We start from the raw sequence: 15,532 nt of genomic DNA, 5'->3' as shown, positions 1-15,532 counted from the left end.
TTAAAGGGAGTACAGTCCCAAATGGCCCTAGCTTTTGGCTCCTTCAGGGTGTTTCAGCTGCAGAGAGCCCCTCTATCCTCGTCTGTGTCCTTCCCAGAGTAGCATACACAGTGACTGAGTGAGTCAGGTGTCTGAGGTCTGGTTATTTTGGCCCAAGAAGAGACCATTCTGAGGGGCAGGATTTGCAGTTAGAGCTTCCTGTCAGGTTGGCTGGGGTTTTTTTGGGCTTCCTTATGGTTTGCTCAATCTTAATTCATGCACCCCAAATTCCATTGCAGCATCTGCTTCTGGAGAATCCATCCAGACTCAAGGATTTCACATTATTTAATATTGGGTCATTTTGCCACTAAAATATAGTCTAGTGCAACCATGTGAACCTGAATTTGGAGTCAGACAAACCTAAAATTTAATGTTCTCATTGTTTCTTATGAGCTGTTTCGCCTCCAGGAATTCCCAATTTTATTAAACCTAAAGTAAGAATAGTAATTTCTCACTGGGCTTTACACAGTGAAAGAACAGGAATTGTCACAGAGATTATTCTAGATCTAGATTATGCAGTAGATCAGTGGTGTTCAATAAAAGTATGAAACAAATCACAAAATTTTAAGTTTTCTGGTGGCTGCATACAGAAAAGTAAAACAGTTGAAATTAATTTTCATAATATATTTTATTTCACCCAATTTATCTAACATTGAGTTATTTCAACATGTAATCGACACAGAAATTACTAATGAGATATTTTACATTTTGGGAGAGTATTAAGTCTTCTAAAACTAGTGGATATTTTATACTTGGAGCTCATCTCAGTTTGGACACCCTGCGCTTTCAAGCATTATTTCAATGCTCAATAACCACAAGTAGGTAGGGAGTACTGTATTGAAACAGCATGGTGTAGAATAAATCTTGGGATTTATCTCTAATCCGCTCTGAACCTTCAATGAAAGAAAGAATTACAGGGGCTAAACACCTATAGAGAATCTAGAAAGAGTCAGTCTGGGATGAAGTCAGTGGGAGGGAATACCTTGACAGTGCTCACCTTTTCTCATAAATACACTTAGTCTGATATCTGCAGAAGCTCCCAGCCAATATACCAGACAGATAGTTGAGGGAACATAAACACCATTAATTGAGAGTAATCACTTCCCCAGCCTTAGAAGAAGTATGACTCAGTGTTATTCACATAAAATTGCATTCTTCATCAAAGATCTTATTTATAGAAAAATGTGAAGAAGTCTTATTCTCAAAAGATGGGAGAGAAAATAAGGAATTTAAAAGGGAGCTGGGATATAAGGAAATATGTTGAAATTTCAAGATAACTTGTTGAGAATGCCAGGATTAAGACAATACTTTTTGTGCTGCTCAGAGGGAGATGGGGAGAATTTACACGTTTTTTAGAGTAGAAAAAATTATTTTCCTGACACAGAAGGAATATTCATCTGTTATGATCACCTACATGTTTACTGGATCAACAGGTACTTATCAAGTAACAAATGAAAGTATGAAAGAGTTAACACTTAATGAGGATTGACCATATACCACTCACTGTTCTAAATATAGTGCATGGATTGAATTAACCATATCATAGGTATGATTATAATCCCAATATAATGTTTGCAGAAAATGAGGTGCAGAGTTTAGGCAAATGCCCAAGGTCACACAGCCCAAAGAGAATAGAATCAAGAGAATCAAGACTCCATCCCAGGCTGTCTGATCCAAGAACTGCACCCTTCACCACCATTAGGAGGTGTGTAAAACACAAAGGTGCATCAGAGTTAGCTTTTCCTTCTTTTTGTCCTGGAGACCCAGAAGGAGGAATAAGATAAGCATATACATGAACCTGATAAAAGATAGAAACTGGAAAAGGTGTAATAGAAGGAAAAAGTCCAGTGGGAATTCACTGGAGTACACAGAAGTATTTTGGACGTCCCTCATTATCTTACAGATGAGGAAAATCAAGTCTAGCCATAGATCATTAACATTAACATATCCAACTATTTTTGTTTATTTTTTTGTGTGTTTATTTATTTTTGACAGAGAGACAGAGCTTGAGTGGGGGTGGGTCAGAGAGAGAGGAAGACAGAATCTGAAGCAGGCTTCAGGCTCTGAGCTATCAACACAGAGCCCAACGTGGGGCTCAAACTCAGGGACCATGAGATCATGACCTGAGCCAAGGTCAGATGCTCAACCAACTGAGCCACCCAGGCTCCCCTAACATATCCAACTATTAAGTGACAGAATCTTTTTTGGGTCCCAGTGTCGTGTTACCTGGGAGTGCATTGAACCGGTCTTAGTGCAGTCTCTCCAAAGAAGTGGCTCTTGTTTTAATAATACCAGAGTTTATTTTATTTCCCTTGGTCTCAGTGCTTCATGCACAAGCTTTCTACTTTGTTAAGGTTTCTACATTGTAGAACACTGTTTGATTAACACTTTGCTGAACCAAATCATTTGTGAATCACTTCAGTGCTCCCCAAAAGTAATAATTCATTGTGAATAGGAGGAAAGAGAGCTGTCACTCCTACCCATTGTACTCTGTTCACTTAAGAATATGTGTAGATAAGAACTGAGGGATATTTCAGGTGAAAAATGGGAGGATATATTGCTCTCAGATTGTCATCTTACATCTATGAGGGTGGATTTTATGTTTTTCAAGATTTTTTGCTCATGAAGATAACTCATTTACAATCTGAGCAGTTCCTCTGATTATCTTGATAAATATATCTATAGATGTTGTACTGAAACAAATGGCGACCCTAAGGCCACGTTTTTCAACACATAAACACTCTATCAATCCCGAATGACAGCATGTCACCTACAACTGCTCTTAGTGACATATTTGAATACTGGAAGGTGGTATTTTCTAAAGTGTCCCCAAGGTTTCTTATAGGGAAAAGGAGTTCCAAAATCAAAGACCATTGGGAAATGTGGTTAATAGGTTTATTAACTCTAGAACTTCTCAGAGACTTAAATATGCTAATGTGGATGTTTAATCTACAAGATTTGCCTAAAATATTTGACCAAAACCTCATCCCACAGCCCTCTTTGTTTTTATCCGTTGAACAGCACTTCATAAATCTAGATAGTCTAACTACATTAATTTGAACCACATGAAATTACCGATATTTGACAACTTTTATCCTACAAAAATGGCAACCTCATATAGCTCTACTTAAATGGTTTGGAAATTGGGGACACCGCCTTATAGCTTATTTCTGAGAGCTCTTGAGGGATTTGTAATATATTTTGGTTCCTGGTTCACAGCCCTTTCTAACCCTCACCCCTAACTTAACTAGGCCTGTCTTTGATCCAAGTACTAATTTTACTTGCTAGAGTGTCTCTGTAATCCCTCCATGGTGGGCTTCTCATAAGCAAGTAGAACTGATAATTAATATTAGATTAACTTAATTTCAGCCTTGCACCTCTAATGATTTGCTTTACCAGAGAAATTCCATCCTTAGTGCTTAAGACATTTGGGTAAAAGTTCAATACTCTGGGGTACCTGGGTAGTCCAGTGGGTTAAGCATCCGACCCTGGCTCAGGTCATGATCTCAGTTTGTGAGTTGGAGCCCTGTGTCTGGCTCTGTGCTGACAGCTCAGAGCATGGAGCCTGCTTCATATTCTGTGTCTCCCTTTCTCTTTCTCCCTCCTCCGTTCATGCTCTGTCTCTCTCTTTCTCTCTCTCAAAAATAAATAAACACTAAAAAAAAGTTCAATACTCCATTGATAGGTGCACTTAATTTACTGGAAATCAACAATCTCAGTGGAAGGGGCCATACAGATGATAATTTTCAAAATATACAAAATGTATACAAGATATACAAAAATAGTTTACAAAAGTAGTTTAAAGATCTGTACTCAAGTTAATTGTCACACAAAGGGCTGTGACTTTACTGGGTATTTCCACATAAGAAAGAGTCTAGATTAGGGGCTCCTGGGTGGCTCGGTCAGTCAGGCATCTGACTCTTAGTTTCAGGTCATGATCTCATGGTTTCGTGGGTTGGAGCTCTGTGTTGGGCTCTGTGCTGGCAGTGAGGTGATTGCTTGGGATTCTCTCTCTTCCTCTCTCTCTGTCCTTCCCCAGCTAGTCTCTTTCAAATAAATAAATAAACTTTAAACAAAAAGAAAAAAAGAATCTAGATTGGATCTTTGAATGTTGGAATTTGGGAAATTGTTTGATGGTCTCTGGTTCAAATGCTCAGTATTGGAACTGCTACTGGAAATCCCACACATGTGCTCCCCAGAGCTACCTCATATGCTTATGTGAGTCCTTGGGAATGTTGCTGAGGTCTCAGCAAGTTTACAGTGTGGCCATACATTCTGGGCTCTGCCTGTCTCTGTACCACCAATTGTAGAATGAATCTCCAGAGGCTTGCTCCATAGCTGGCACAGAGTAAGCATTCATTAAAATTTTCTTGAATTGAATCAAATCTTCCTTTCCCTGCTCCCCTTCCTGTGGTTATATCATTAAGCAAGAAATTAGTGAGAACAGCCCAACTTGGTGAGAAGAAAACAGAAATACATTAACCAGATAAATGGAGAGAAGTGTGTGGGTTGCCTGAATTCCTCAAATTACTTCTCTAATCACCATTTTATTTAACATGTGTTAGGGAAGCCTTAATTCCACAAACTTCCAATAGTTTGGCTATAGAAAACAACCCTCATTTTGTGCTGAGTTTTTATTTTTTATTAAAAAATATTTTTTTTAATGTTTATATTTGAGAGAGAGACAGAGAGAGAGAGAGAGAGAGAGAGAGACAGACAGAGAGAGCACGAGTGAGGGAGACACAGAATCTGAAGCAGGCTCCAGGCTCTGAGCTGTCAGCACAGAGCCCGATGCAGGGCTCAAACCCATGAACCATGAGATCATGACCTAAGCCGAAGTTGGATGCTTAACTGACTGAGCCACCCAGGCACCCCTGTCCTGAGCTTTTAGATAGAGACCATGCGGGAGTGAAGTCCTGATGTTTGGAATTCTATGCAAGGGGGGCCTTTCCTGGTGTTAAATACACGTGTTAACTGAACAATTTCTCTTGACCTTGATTAAAAACCCCATGATCCACTGATTAGATTTGCCTTAGAAACTATCTTGACAAGGTTTACAAATCAATTACACTAGCAAGAGTTTGGGCTTTTGTTTGGAAAAGGGATTTCATGTTTTGCTCATTTTGTTCCTTCCTGGCACCATTCTGAACAGCATCCAAAGAACAATGCTACACCTAATTTGCTCCTGCAAATGAGAGCAATTAAAATACCTCAACAAAAATGATGGCGGCTCTCAGATGATTTACAGACCAAGAGTGGAATGTAATGACTCTGTTTATTCCTCTATCATCTGACTTGCCAGTGGCTCTGGAAGTTTAGTTATTAAGCACTTCCAGCCCAGTTTTGACTTGCACGGTTGGTCTTGGCTCCTTACTGAGACACACAGCTGTCGGTAGGAACTTCTGGTGCTGGAAGAAATGGGCCAGCCACTGTCAGGTCATCTTTATCAAACAAAACAAAACAAAACAAAACAACCAAAACATACATCTAAATGGCAAGGATCTGCTCCTGAACTGGTAGCCCCAGATCAGGAGAATATTTCTGTGTGTATGTACCCTAACTCTCCCTTAGTACACAGAGAGATAGCATGTGTAGTAGAAACTCTGTGTTTTGATTCTAATCTAACCTAATCCAGTCTTGATCATTACCTGTGGGCTCTTTGGACCTGTTATTAATCTCTGTGAACCTCTTTCCCTGGGCATGGCCTGGGCATTCATGGGGGTTTAGCCTGTGAAGTTTTCTTTCCATCTCACCTTGGCCCACTACCTGACACACTGTCATTGCTATGGCCTTATTTTAATGCCTCCAACAGACCCATGTCTTTCCTAACTCATGGCACACACCTGTGCTTTTCTTGCTTACAACTCCCCTGCCACCTCTCCTCCTACCTGCACTCTACCTATCTCACCCATAAACCATTCAGGTATCAGCTTGAATGCCTCTTACTTACCCAGGTCTGTTTGACACCCCTCCCCTCAGTCTAAATTATTCTTGCACAGCTCCTTTGTATTGTCATGCCATTATTTACAGTTCATAAAAAAATGTTTGTATCGTAGTTGCCCAACACTCTTTATCATACCTCCCTATGTCCTGCCTTAATGCATTCAGAGTGCTTATTAATTTCTTACATGTTATTATTCAATTAATAATTGTTTACTCTTCCCAAGAATATAAGTGTCGTGAATGCAGGGATCTTGACTGTTTTGTTCATGACTGCATCCCCAGTGCTTGTCACAATGGAGCTGGCACAAAGTCGGAACTCAAAAAACATGTGTAGGATGGGTGGATAATTGGGTAAAGGTGGGTGAATATGCTCTTTGCAGGGTAGTTGAAAAGGTCAGAGAAGATGATATAAAGCACCTAATGTAGTGAGAGGCACTCATAGCACCCATACAGAAAGGTGGTTATTGTCACTAACAGAAAAGAAGAGGCATATAAAAAAGACAAGAAGGGTTTATTCTAAAGCCTCTTGAGTGTACTTCCATGGGGTGCCTGGGTAGCTCAGTCCATTAAGCCTCTGGCTCTGAGCCTTTCGACTCAGGTCATGATTTCACGGTTCATGAGTTAGAGCCCCACATTCGGCTCTGAGCTGACAGTGTGGAGCCTAGGATTCTCTCTCTCCCCCCTCTCTCTCTGCCCCTCCCCTACTCACATACCCTCTCTCTCAAATTAAATAAGTTAAAAAAAATTAAAACTCTGAGTGTATTTCCAGTTTAAAAACACATTCGGTGTAATATCCTATACGGTCTGCCTCAGTGGTTCTGCAAAATCCCTGCCATCACCCTTCATCTGTACCACCTAATTCCCCAAGCTGTGCACCCTCTTTGGCACATTGGACAATGCAGAGTTCATTGAGCAGCCCTAGTGTTTCATTCCACTGGGTCTTTGCACACCTGGATCTCTCTGCCTGAAATAGCACATGAGGAAGGTTGAGGCAAACCTTATCCTACACCCCACAATAGGGATGTTCTAATTACAGGCAAGTTTCAGAGATTCCCCACGTCTACTCAGGGCCAACAAAGCACAGTTGAATCAAGTTCTTGATAAATTGTCAGCAGCTGTTACCAATAACACCAGGATCTTTCTCTCCTTAATTTTCAGAGACGTCCTCAACTGAGTTTGTGAAAGGTCTCTGTACTAAGATGGAAGAATTGAGGCTACAATCTTACATCTCTATGAGATACATAACCATAAATTATTGTCTCTTTCGCTTATTTATATTCTGAATTGAGAAAATGTAGAGAGGACACATCAGGGATACAATGAAATGTATCTGAAATGGGGGTTCCATGTTTGAGTTGGAGCAAATGAGGAAAAAGTCATTAAATGGGCCTTTAGTTTTAATAATGAAAATATTATGTTCTCAGTTAGCCATATTTTTCCCAACAGAAATAAACTGGTAGTCTTACTACATTAGCAGCACCTTAGCAATGTAATATCACAAGATCTCTCTTGCAGAAGGAAACAGAGGTCCAGAATAAGTGATTGGTTAGTTTATGAGATAGTTTTCACCCCTGGCCCATGCATGGACTCCCCATACATAAAATTATCTTTATGAGAAAGCATTAAGGTGATAGATAGACTCAGTCGTAGTGAGATGGCATGATGTGGCTTGCTAAGCTGGCTAGCAACTCAGATGCCCACAAATGTTAGGCTGGTAATGAATATGGTTGGTGCTGACCAGGTCAAAGGAAAAACATTTTCTTTTTCTTTAAAAATTTTTTTTAAACATTTATTTATTTTTGAGAGAGAGAGAGAGCACGCACGAGTTGGGGAGGGGCACAGAGAGAGAGGGACAGAGTATCTGAAGCAGGCTCCAGGCTCCGAGCTGTCAGCACAGAGCGAGATAAAGGACTGGAACTTGTGAACCACGAGATCATCACCTGAGCCGAAGTTGGTCGCTTAACTGACTGAGCCACCTAGGCACCCCAAAAACGTCATTTTATACTCAACTCTCTTATCATAAAAAAGTACTGCCCAGTCAATAATAAATGGCAACAGACAATTGACCTCAGGATTTGGGGACAATAGGGAATGGTAGAGTTTGTGGCCAATTAGAATTGGATACCAGATCTGAAAGAGGTATTTATTATGAAGCTTCAGCAAATTGTTCTGAGAACCCTGATGTTAGATCTTCATGTGCTTCATAGCTAGAGATCTAGATTTGGAGTGAGGTTTTCTAATTTTAATTACTGTTGAATGATTACAGTTATTTACAGTGTTTTTATTTATAAATATCATGACTCCTCTGAATGCCCTGGTGCCATGAAATCTTGCTCTTTCCCCATGTAATTTATGTGTAATGAAGTTTTGTGTCCAGAACCTCCAGTTGTGCGCTCTGAAATTAAGTTCTTGTAAAAGGCTAACTACACCAACATGAGAGCCAAATAAAGTACATCGTTCTCTTGAGCAAAGACAGTGTGGACCACTGTTCAGGAGTTACTCCAGCCCAGTTCACTCTATGTACCCTTCATTATCATTCCTTAGCGCCCCAGAAAGCTAAACTGTCATTGAGATCACTGTCTTAGTAGGCAATCTCATTCTGCCAACTCGAGACTGGCTTTCCTGAAAGGTGGTGTCCACCTGATGTTGAGCCATAGCTTGGATGCCTACTAGACCCCAGAAATTCTTTAAGAATCTTCTTCAACACCAGTGTTCTGAAAGGTCATGCCAAGGGGCCTGGTGTGGTGCTGTTTTAATTCTTGGTCCTGTGCATCCGATGGGCCCTGTCAGTCAAGAAACTCATAGCTTTTTTTGGTTCTAAATAATATCCTTACATTCTTTGATAATTTTTTTCCTTCTTCCTTTATCTCATATCAGTCAAATGTTCCTCTTCTTGGATGGATCCCTTCAATATTCTTTAATTTTTTTCATTCCAGTTTTCCAAATCTATGTTCATTTATTTTGTTTTCTGAGAGACTTCACCGTCTTTATCTTTCGGTCCTTCTAGTGGAGTTCTTTTTTTTTTTTTAATTTTTTTTTTTTAGCGTTTATTTATTTTTGAGACAGAGACAGACAAAGCATGAACGGGGGAGGGTCAGAGAGAGGGAGACACAGAATCTGAAACAGGCTCCAGGCTCTGAGCTGTCAGCACAGAGCCTGACACGGGGCTCGAACTCACGGACCGCGAGATCATGACCTGGGCCGAAGTCGGCCGCTTAACCAACTGAGCCACCCAGGCGCCCCTAGTGGAGTTCTAATATTGATGAGTGTATTTTTAATTTTCAAGAGTTTTTCTTATTCTCTTATTCCTTTTTAAAGATGTCATGATATTCTTAATAAATATTATATAATTTCTTCTCTCTAGCAAGGTATTAGTTATCTTTTAAGGTTTTTTTCCCCCCTCCTCATATTACCTTTCTACTTTATGAACAGTTTTCTGTGTCGTTTTCAGTGACTGTGCTTCATGTTACAGGCTTTTCTTAAACACCTGGCAGGCTTTTGTTGTCTGCCCATATTAATAGTTAGGCAAAAGCCAGAGTGTGAGCCTTATATGTAGGGGGAGCAAATGGGGAAACTTGTTGAATGGTGGGCCTTTCTGTAGCATGATTAGGCAGAGGACAGCTGCTTCATTAGGGGACCACCAAAAGTCAGTTGGTCTTTTCTCTCTCACAGACCAGGCCCCCACGGAACACCCCACTACTTTCTCCCTTTGCTTTCTTGCTTTCTTCTGGTGGTGATTGGAAGTGGAGATATGTGATTGGCAGTGCACTTGTAGATGAATGGCCAAGTGTTGCTAAGACTGTCATCATTCAATAGGATTTTACTTAAACCATTTTTTTCAGTCATGGGCTTCTTCATCAGCATCCATGGAGCTTGCATGTCAGAGTTTGGAATACTTTTGATTCAATTTCTTCCTAGATAGAGCTTCCAGATTTAGCCAAAATGAAAACAAAAACAAAAACAAAAAACAAAATAGATTGCCTAGTAAAATTTGAATTTCAGATAAACAAGAAATGGGTTTTTTTAGTATAAGTATATCCCCTGCAAATCTGAAAGTCAAATATCACTGAGTGTCTTGTACTTTATTTGGCAACCCCATCCACGTCATTAGAAGGGAGGAGTAGTAACCTGGCTGCACCAGTGTGAGGTGGCAGGGATCTGCAGGAGCCCAGACATTTGTTTCATTTTGTTTTAAAACCAACTTTGCACCTTTCTCCCTTTTTCAGCCTTGTTCTTCAGTCCAACCTTCATGGCATCTAGTGTTTCCAAGCCCTCATTCCCTCCTGAAGTTTTGCAAGGCAGCTTTGTTTCCTCTTAGTGACATGGCTGTCTACAAACTTTTGACATTCAGATTCCTCTCTGCGGCTACCATATTTTAATTTCATCTAAGATGAGATCTGTTTTATGATGCACCGTCTAGTGCATCTAGTGAATAATGAAGAAAGAAAAAAATGCTTCCAATTTCAATTGTGATGTTAAAGTCATATTTCCTTCTGAAATGTGAAAGTGTGAAAAAGATGCATGTTTTAGAGCTGATAAAACATGGTAATTCTCCCACTGTTTCTCAGTTTCCCCCAAATTAGTTAACATCTCTTATTTACTATTATCTCTTCTTCCATCTTGTTTGTCCTTGTAGATTCATATCTTTTTAGAAAATCATTTTTTTCTCATTTTAGAGGAATTTCAGGGGATTGCAGAGATTTTTTTTAATGTTTATTTTTGAGAGAGAGACAGAGACAGAGACAGAGTACAAGCAGGGGAGGGGCTGAGAGACAGAGATGGAGACACAGAATCTGAAGCAGGTTCCAGGTGCTGAGCTGTCAGCATAGAGCCTGCCTGACGTGGGGTTTGAACGCACGAGCCATGAGATCATGACCGGAGCTGAAGTCATCTGACGCTTAACTGACTGAGCCACCGAGATGCCCCAGGAATTGCAGAGGTTTACATGTGTGTTTATTCTTCCTCTGTTCTCATTTCATTTAGTGGAAATTTTAGATAAATCTGTTGCTTGGCATGATGAGACACAAGCTCTGGCTGTGTGTGTCCTTCCATTCTTACCAGATGTTTTGGCAGCATGGTGGAATGGACCGTGAACCAAGAGCCCTGGGGCCCAGGCAGACTCCAGCCTCACCCCGCCATTGCCAAGCCTCTTACAAGAGAACACATCTTGGCCACAGCTGCCACAGCCCAGACAATAATTTATTCCCAGTGCTCTCTGTTGCAATGCTATAACTACTTCATGCAGAACAGAACTTTTGAGATATAAGCAGCTCATTTCAAAGAACAGGAGGACAGGGAATAAGCCCCCATGCCAAATGAAACAGTGGGAATTCCCACTGTTTGCCATTTACTTTTCTTTATTATTTAAAAAAAAATTTTAATGTTTATTTATTTATTTTGAGAGAGAGAGAGAGGGAGCAAGAGCTTGCGAGCAGGGAGGGGGCAGAGAAATAGAGAATCCCAAACAGGCTCTGCCCTGTCAGTGCAGAGCTTGACAAAGGGCTTGAACGTACCAACTGTGAGATCACGACTTGAGCTGAAACCAAGAGTCAGACACTTAACCGACTGAGCCGCCCAGGTGCCCTTATCTTGCTTTATTCTTTATGTACAATTTTCAAAATCTTTCCTGATTTTGTTTTTTTTCTTTTATTCATTCAACTGTGTTCCAGGGACTATTTTGCATACAGTAGTGACCCAAACATATAATAATCACCAGTCTCATGAACGTTGTATTTGGGAGGAGTTATGGGAGACGGAAAATAAAAGGGTAAAATTAGACAAAGAATAAAAGGGAGACAGAGAAAAAATATGTTAGAAAGTGATCAGTGCTATGGGGAAAGGACATGCAATGAGAGTGACCAGGTAGAAGGGCTGGGATGCAGCATTGTTGCCATTATTAAAAGGATCATCTGGGAAATTCTTACTCAGTAGGGGACATGTAAGGAAAGTCCTGGAGGGGGTGAACTAGGCCATTATCTTGAGGGTCGGAGTGGAGGGAGTATTCCAGGCAGAGGGAATAGCAAATACAACTGCATGGAGACAGGAAGTTTCAAGAAAAACTAGGAGGCTGCTGTAGCTGGATGGAGTAGGCAAGGATGAGAGTGACAGGAGATGAGGGAGAGGTCATCTCAATCAGATGGGCTTTGTCATCATTGTAATGTCTTCTAGGCTTCTACTTGATGTGACATGAGAAGCCTTATGCCCTTACCCCCACATTCCTCGCCTCCCAGATGAAGAGCACTGGGCAGACAAAGGATATGATCTAACTTGTATTTTCTTAGGATCTTATCTAGGCCAATGCACTTCCTAAATTTTTTCCTTATTTCTAGTTTCCTTTGAAAAACCCAGCCAGAAGTCATACCTGCTTTTGTCTGAGATCTTTCCTTTTAAGCCTAATCCACTTTTCTCAGCCATGACTCCAATTCTGGGATCTAAATGTGTGCCCCACCATTACCTCAAGGATTAAGACTGATAAAAAGCTCATATAGTGTTCTCATAGTTTAATTTTTAGCTCAGGGATTTAATCTGACAAATTACTCTTTATCTTATTTGTGGTGACTGAGATTCACCAAATTTCCCTTGAACTAAAAGGTAAAGTAAAATATTTCTTTGGGGAAGAGTGAGACATTATATTCATACCTGGGCTACAAATTATTAACAGCAAATCTAATGCAATCATCCAATAAGTGCCAAGTATAACCCCACCCCTCAGAGATATTTATCACTACATGCAGCCTATGTTTGCTACCAGCATTGCTACTATAATGAGAAAACATTTTTGCGTTCTCCCAATATTGAAAGAAAACTCAAAGAATCCCTCTTGATCACAGTCATTCAAGGCTGGAGTCATAAAGCAAAAGACTGATAAAAAACAAAATGCCTAGCTATCATTTGTTCTTAAGAAGCGTCAAAGGGTCTAATTTAATCATTTAGTGTTATTAAGTAGAAATTAGGTTTCCATGAAGACAGTGTCTTTAGATTTGGCAGGATTCTGATCCTCATTTGCTAGCCTTTTTCCTCTACAGAAACAGACTGATAACAATAATACTCCCTTTCTCATTTCCAAAGATGCAGAGCCCTGGAGTTTTGGTTCCTAATTGGTAAACTGGGTGATGCCCTCTAAGGTACAGATGCTTCTGGGAAGGAATTGTCTTTTGGTTGTGGAGACATGTGGAAATGGATGCACTGTTCACATTTATTATTGGTATTTCAGGAGCCTGGAATTAGGATTTGAAGGTTTTGATTGGTTCACCTGCTCCATGACAATGGACACATTCTTTCTTTTCCTTAGTCTGAGTTGGTTTTTTTCATCTGTTGGGTGGGGATGATATCTCTCCCAGAAGGATTAAATGGGAATATTTATTCATTTTTCCAATGGAAGCAGCAAGCATAGGAGGCATTCAATAAATGCCCTTCCATTCTGTTTCTATATAAAAATACCTGCCTGGACTTCCTTGCAAGTAAGATCAAGTGAGCCATGTATCCAAATGTGTTTCCAACAGCATTGACTGCTTTATATTTGCTAACCTATGCAATACATAGACATGACCCATTATACTCTAGGTGAGAAAAAGAATGGGATTTTTATTCCCCCATTTAGTCTTTACCTACTATGGCTCTCCTTTCCAAAACCAGAGTTAATTGACACTGGTAACATACCAGAATCCCTTATATGCCTATCCTAGCATCCCAGATATGAGCCTCAAGCTGTGTCCTCTCCATAACTGCTGTGACTTCTAGAGTATCCTGCTGTTGCTACAGAGAAGATGATCATTTTCACCCTGGTACCCACTTCATCCTGGGGCACATGGAGGGATGCTGCCAAGTTAAGGGTAGGGCGCGCTAGAGCTGTGACCAACCAAGCGTTGTCTCACATCTGCCTCCGCCAACTCTGCTGCAGGGTTTGGAATGTAATGAATAAACTTGATCGTGGGGTAGCAGGACCATCCATTTCAGACATCATATTGGGTGACCCCTCTGAGAGAGAAAAGGAGGGAAGCTAGTGCTTCAAGTACGAGTAGGAACATATAAACCATTAAATACTTCCCTTTACAATATTGTATACATTCAATTTTTAGTTATACTTTATAGAGTAACTTCCAATTTTTCCTTCCTTCCTTCCTCCTTCCATCCCTCCTTCCTTCCTTCCCTCCTTCCTTTTTAGTTCCCTCCCTCCCTTCCTTTATTCCATTTATTTGTTAAAAATTTTTTAATGTGTATTCATTTTAAGAGAGAGAGAGAGAAGCAGCACATGAGTGGGGGAGGGGCAGAGAGAGAGGGAGACACAGAATCCAAATAGGCTCCAGGCTCTGAGCTGTCAGCACAGAGTCTGATGCGGGGCCTGAACCCATGAACTGTTAGACTATGACCTGAGCCTATGTCGAATGCCCAACTTACTGAGCCACCAAGGTGCCCCTATTCCATTTCTTAAACAAATAGTGAAAACCCACGGTGTGCTCAGCATTGCACTGGGTACTGGAGAATGGCATAAATATTGCAGAAAACTCCTTTGTCTGAAATACTTTCTAATAGCTGGGTATTTCTGAAAATGCAGTAGCTTTTTTAGAATGTAGGAAGTTGGGCTCTGAACTAAGTACCCAAAGTCCATCTTCTGTGAACATAGGGACATAGTTATGGAATCTCCAGGCTAGAAGGAATCTTGCCCAACTCCTCATTCAGTCCTTTTGTGTTACCTCAAGTGCCAGTCTTTTCTTGCACACTTGTGTGAATGACATGCTCCTATAATTGCTGCATTTTTAGAAATCTATCATTTCCAGAAAGTATCTCTTTTGCTTGAACTGAACCCAAGTCCACCTTATTATACCATTCATTTCTCCCTTCTGGGACAATATGGAAAAAAAATTGCTATAATGTATGATTTTCATCTGCCTTTCTATTTGAAGCCAGGTTTCTCTTCTATAATGGATCTTCTCTTTTGATGTTGAACTTCTCCTTTCTCATTGGTTCCTTAATCCTTGGTCTGTAGCCTTGACTTGAAATTCTTCCACCTCCCTGGTCATTCTCTGAGGTCAGTCTTTTTCTCTGGTGACTAGTATGTAGGGAAAGGGAACTGTTAGAATTTAAATCAGTCATTCATCCTCTTTGTTAATATTTTTGAAGAGTTCCTAGAGAACATTGTTACAGTATGGCAAGAAAGAACTCTTGTGGGGTTTCGCAAGAATGCATTTATTTATACCTTCCCAAATGTCATGGGATTTTGCAGCTGTAGGGTACCTCAGAGGTAATATACCCTCAAAACATTCATTTTGCAAGATGGGAACATGCCCAGAGAGAGTTAGTGCCTTGCCTAGACAACAGACAACAGAGATAATGGTGGCAAAATTGGGAATCAAATCCCAAACCCATGTCCCAAACCCATGTCCCACACTTTATTCCTTCCATGGAGACATGCTGATCCACCTACTCAGAGCCAGGTTCTAGTAGGGGACACACCTTCTCTGGCAAGTTTGACCAAGTAGAGGTCATCATGAATGGGATTTTATCTCCATAATGTACACAACTTCCAGAAGGATGCACTTGGAGCATTAGG

This window comes from Panthera onca, chromosome A2 (genome assembly GCF_046562875.1).
Source record: "Panthera onca isolate mPanOnc1 chromosome A2, mPanOnc1 haplotype 2, whole genome shotgun sequence".
Lineage (NCBI taxonomy): Eukaryota > Metazoa > Chordata > Mammalia > Carnivora > Felidae > Panthera > Panthera onca.
The sequence above is the reverse complement of the archived record's forward strand: the minus strand, read 5'-3'. Positions refer to the sequence as shown.